General features: G+C 39.2%; 1 protein-coding gene across 1 annotated transcript in view; it reads right to left on the reverse strand.

Annotated features, from left to right (window-relative positions):
* The window catches only part of CDK13 (cyclin dependent kinase 13), a gene marked incomplete at its 5' end in the record, with an annotated part of 142,766 nt that overhangs the window by 102,568 nt on the left and 34,069 nt on the right, over positions 1–6,129 (reverse strand).

Here is a 6,129-nt window from a genome sequence, read left to right on the forward strand (position 1 = left end):
AAAAGAGTTTGTGCATGCACGCTCATGTACCCAGCATGATTTTCATGCTGCTGGGTCCAGGACTCAAGTATGGGTGGCTATGTGAGACTCTAGCGATTAACTTAAAAAATATATATTTATTTATTTTTTTTTTTTTTTAATTATTTGACCAGAGAGACAGTGAGAGAGAAAGAAAGAAAAGGCAAGAAAGCAAGCTGCCAGGTCCGACACTCAAACTGTGGTCTACCAAAATTCAATCTTTTCAAATCATAGTGAGTTCAGTGCCTTAATCATCACACCAACTGCCAACCCGAACAACTTTTAAAAAAGGGGAATTGGGAAGAGAGGCTACAGTAATGGGAGAGAAGCAGAATTCAAAGTGAGCTTAAGATACATTATTTGGCTAGGAAACAAGGAAACACTAAAAAAAAAAAAAAAATGAAGTCATGTCAAATGAATAAAGAAGCCAGCTTAAAAGAACTCCTACTGGACAAATTTCAGACAATCTGAGCATCAAAAAACAGGCACTTTAACTGATCATTAACGAGAAAATAAATAAAAATCCTCAAAAAAATAACTAGAGTAACTAGACAGGATGGGAGAATAACAAGAATAGATGGGATGGGAGAAAGTGTGTCTTACTTACAAAAGGACAGTTAATGTTAAAAGGAATGTAAGAATTTGAAAAATCACTACTTGCAGCCCCTACTGCAATAAATGATTTAGACGATTATTAATAAGTGCTAAACCATTAAATGATAGATTATTGGAGGAAAAGATAGTCAAACACCGCTGAAGTATTAACCTATAGCTTACTTCTACTTATAAAGGGAAACGTGCAACAGACAAAGTTGAATACAAATAGATTATTCTTATAAAATTATTGTTAATTTCCTTAGGTACAAAAATGGCTTTGTGATTAAGCAGTAGACTGACCATTTTCTTGGGAAGTGATTGAAATATTTAAGAGTAAGGTGTCATGATGTTAACTTATGTTCAAATGGTACAGCAAAAAGAAGTGTATACCACACAATACTATTAGTTTTCTTGAATAACTAGAAAGACCATGAGCAAAGGTTAATATCTGCTGAATTTAATACAGATATTAATTTTATTATTTTTTAACTTTTCCAGATACCTGAATACTTTCAAAACTGATGACGTATAAGGGAGCAGGAGAATTTACTTGGTCCTGCAATAAAATAAAATGGTAAAAACTAGTGGAGTACAGATTTGCATAATCAACAGGCCACACAAAACACACACATCCTTTTGTTAATTTACTTGGAGATAAAACTGTGAGTTAGTCAGGAGTGGGTGGAGGTATGCTTAAAGAAAGCAAAGATCAAAATCTTTCCTTAAGACATGACTAAGGTTATGTAAACTATTACTCTTCTTTAAAATGATCTTTAAATTTTCAGTAAGCAACAAGTAAATAAAGATACCTCCTGTTTTCATGTTTCCTAAAATGGATTATAACAGAAAAGATTGCTTCTTTATGTTTTTCATATGAAAAAAATACAGACCCATTATCTCCTATCCAAAATACTTGGGATAAGAAATGTTTCAGATTTTTAAATATTTGCACATATATAAAATGAGAAATCTTGGAAATGGGGCCCAATTCTAAACACAAAATTCATTTGTTTCAGGTATATCTTACACACATGATCTGGGGGTAATTTTTTTTACAGAATGTTTTGTATTTAACTTTTTTTTTTTTAAAGAGAGAGATGTTTTTGGTATAGGTTGTGTGCCTTTGCCAGAGAGAAAGAGAGAGACAGAGACAGAAAGCAAGAAATCACACCCCATGAGGAATGGCCACACTGCAATCCCTTCTCTATTCTCCTCTTGGGATTTTGGTCACGCACACACATGCCTCCAGTGTGAGTTTTAAGTCACTGGGTCTGGGACTCGAACCATGGTCTAAGTAACCATTATGCCATCTGCTGTTCCCTGTATAGTAGCATTTTGACTATGACTTGTTACTTGAGGTCAGATGTAGTTGTGGCATCATGCTGGTGCTCAAGAAGTTTCCAATTTTTTAGTATTTTAAGACTTGGGATTTTCTGATTAGAGATATTCAACTTGAAGTTTACAAACATTTTCAACTAATAGCTGCTTAGCACATAATAAAATTTTTTAAATGGCTACTAAAATGAACTGTCAACCATAAAAATACATGACCATTACTTTCAGGTACCTGGAAAAATGGGATAAACTTGGTGGTGCTTCTATTACAAAAAGGGACAAATAAAACCAAGTAACAGTTCCTCATATACAAAATCCATTCTTTTCAAACCAAGCACTACAATTCACAATATAATAATATTTAGTCATTTTTCACTTTGTCAATAAAAGTATCGCTAAAGTATTGATAGTTCTTAATGTTTCCCGACGTTCTAATTTGTAGTAAGACTAATAACTATAACATTTGAGATGCACAGAACTTTACAGTTTGCAAAATTCTGTCCATCAACTCATTTAATACCTACAACTAATCTGTGAGGTTCAACAGGATATATATTTTCACCCTTTAACAAAATTAAATGAACTGAGGAAGATTAAGTCCTAAGAGTAATAAAAAGGGGGACCAGCAGGTGGCATGATGGTTAAGGTGTTGTACTCCCACATGGCTAACCAGCAATTCAAGTCCCAGACCTGACAGTAAATATAGGTTTCCTGCCCTATCCACATCCTTCAACTTCCATTTATTTCCATTTACTTACATTTTAGTAGTTATATTACAGTCATCTAAATAAAGTTCCATGGGTGCTGAATCAATCTTTGGCTAGACAGACAAGTTAGCAGTAACTCAGGAATCTCTTAAGAAACTTCCGTAACTACTAAACATACACACACATTCAAATGAAGAGCAGAGAAACAACAAAAGAGAAAAGGCAAAGAAACAGAAAAGGTGGGTTGAAAAAAAATTTTTAATGCCCAAGAATGAAATGGCCTCAGGGCCAGTGGGTGGTGTGGAGGTTGGGGTACTAGATCCCACATGGCCAACTGCATGGCTTGAGTTCCAGACAATGGCTTGAAGATCACACTAAGCATTGTGTGTATGCATGTCCAGGATTCTGAAGGGAGACTGGAGGAGAATGGACAGTTCTGTGGCCATCTCCTCTAGGGAGTGATCTTTTGCTCGCTCGCTCTCTCTCTCTCTCTCTCTCTCGGCTGTCTCTGCTGAGGGTAACTTCTCTGCTGGGGGTAACTTCTCAGTTTCTCTGTCTCTCTAGTAGTGCATACACCCTATAGCAAAAAGAAAAAAAAAGAAATGTGCCACCTCTCATTGAAGACAGATGCATGAAGAATATCCTCCCTAAGTATTCACCCATGTATATTCAGAGTTCTTGATAACACCCCTAGCAAAAACTTACTACTAAAGGTGCATATTAGGAATAAAGTAGATGAGGCCAGCAGATGGCATGGTGGTTGGGGCACTGGACTCCCACATAGCTGACCGGGTTCGAGTCTCAGACCTGGCTGCTTGCTTTCTCACTTTCCCTTGCTCGCTCTCTGTCTCTCTCTGGTCAAATTAAGTAATCATAATAAATTAAATTGGTAATTATTTCTTTAAAAAGAAACAGTTGTTTCTACCACCACTGGCTCACCCCTAGCTATTAATATTATTTTAAATTATGAAAATTTTCATAATGCTAGCCAAGAGAGCACTTGAAAGACGTGTCCATACAGCATTTCTATCTGCCTATTTTCAAACTCTGTAAAGAAAGTCTAGGAGGAAACTACCTATACAGTTGCTTTTTAAAAGTCAGGAGAGGGGAACTAGGAGGTGACATGGTGGTTAAGGCACTAGATTCCCACATGCTGACTGCAGTTCAAGTGCCAGACCTGCGGTTTGAAAATTGTATTAGACATGAGTGCATGTCTGCCCAAAATCCCAAGAGGAGAACAGAGGAGAATGGACTGGGGGTATGGCCACTGCCCTTGAGGGATTGAATTCTCACTTTCCCTCTCTCTGTCTCTATCAAGCGCACTCATTCTACAGCAAAAAAAGTAAACATACAAACAATAAATGCAAGGGGTCAGGGAGGACTGGCCCCATAGTGCAGCAATTAAGTGCTATGTAGAGACCAACCAGGGCTTGAGTCCTAGCCTTGGAAGTTTGAAAAACACACCACACACATGTACGCATGCCCAGAAATCTGATATGATGGAAGAGCTGAAGAAAAAAGGACTATAGTGTGACCAAGTTGTGGGGTATTCTCTTTTTCCTACCATTCCCTTCAGATATATATATAAACATGCCTTCTGGCATTAAAAAAGAAAAGAAAAAAAAAAAGTAGAAGTAAAACCAGCTGTAGTTTCCTCATAACAATAGTTAACAGGGGAGCAGCAGTTGGCGTAACGGCTATATCACTGGATTCCCATGTGGTCGATGGCAGTTTGAGTCCTGGATCTGATGCTTTAAACTCACACTGGGCGTGTGTGCATGCATACCCAAGATCCCAAGAGGAGAATGGAGGAGAAGGGATTACAGAGTGGCCATCCCCTCTGGGGGGTGATTTCTTGCTTCCTATCTCTCTGTCTTTCTGGCATGCACACACACCCTACAGCAAAACTCTCTCCAAAAAAAGAGTTAAGTGGTACAGTAGACAGATAAATCATGCAATAACTAATCCTTCTACCCTAGGAGATTCATATAAGAAACATTCTTGGGATCAATAGATGGCGTAATGGTTATGTTGCTGGACTCCCACATGGCCAAATGAAGTTCAAGTCCTGGACCTGGCAGCTTGAAAAAAGCCAGGTGTGTGTGCACCCAAAATCCCAAGAGGAGACTAGAAAAAGGACTGCGGCATGGCCACTCCCCCTAGAGGGGTGCTTTCTCCCTTTCTGTCTTTCTCTCTCTCTCTGGCAAGAATGTGTGCCCTATTGGGAACCAGCAGTTAGCGTAATGGCTATGTTGATGGACTCCCACGTAGTCAACTGCGATTCGCATCCCGGACCTGGTGGCTTACAACTCACACCGGGCGCGTGTGCGTGTGTGCCCAGGATCCCGAGAGGAGAATGGAGGAGAAGGGACTGCGGCATGGCCACTCCCCCTAGAGGGGTGCTTTCTCCCTTTCTGTCTTTCTCTCTCTCTCTGGCAAGAATGTGTGCCCTATAGCAAAAATGACTCTAAATAAAAAGGGGGAAAAAAAGAAATATTCTTAGCTGCATGGACTTTACAGTCACTGTTACCTTCAAGCTGTTAAGAACAAAATGCTTTGGACCAGCAGTTAGCGTCATGGCTATGTCGCTGGACTCCCACGTAGTCAACCGTGGTTCGAGTTCCGGACCTGGTGGCTTAAACTCACACCAGGCACGTGTGCGTGCGTGCTCAAGATCCCGAGAGGAGAATGGAGGAGAAAGGACTGCAGCGTGGCCATCCCCTCTGGGGAGTGATTTCTCACTTTCTATCTCTCTGTCTCTGTCTGTCTGGTGAACGCACACGCCCAATAGCAAAAACCTCTCCAAAAAAAAAAGAAAAAAAATGCTTTGAAATAGAAAACAAGCCATAACCTCAATATTCACAATACAAGATTTTGAGTATATTACAGGAAAGCACAGTTACATTGAGTTTTCTCTAAAACATGAATTATCTCTAACTGCAAGACAGGTTTAAAAAAATAAATTTAAAAAGGGGTGGAGCCAGCAGGTGGCACGGAGATTAAGGTGCTGGATCCCACAGAACCAACTCTCAGTTTGCATCCCAGACCAGCAGCTTGAAAATCACACTGGGTGCATGTGCATGTGTGCCAAAAATTCCAAGGGGAGAATGAAGAAGAGATTGCAGGGTGGCCATTCCCCCAGTGGGTGATTTCTCACTTTCTCTCTCAGTCTCTCTCCAGCAAGCACATGAACTTTGCAGCAAAAACTTTAAGAAAAAAAAAAAAAAAGAAAGATAACCGTTATAAAAAGACTAATTAAAAAATGAACAAATTCATTAACCTACCCACAGTGATAAATTTATAAGACCACTCTAGAAACTTAAAAATGAATGAGATACTTGCTTAGGAGATCTATTATCACTCAGGACAGACTCCCCCACAAAATGCCCTGTCTCTGTTAGCCTCAAAAAGAAAGCAAAGCCAGAGAGAACACTAGCATTTCTAAAAAGCAAACTCAGTCTCAAATATACCT

Source organism: Tupaia chinensis, unplaced genomic scaffold, assembly GCF_000334495.1.
Source record: "Tupaia chinensis unplaced genomic scaffold, TupChi_1.0 Scaffold000088_1, whole genome shotgun sequence".
Lineage (NCBI taxonomy): Eukaryota > Metazoa > Chordata > Mammalia > Scandentia > Tupaiidae > Tupaia > Tupaia belangeri.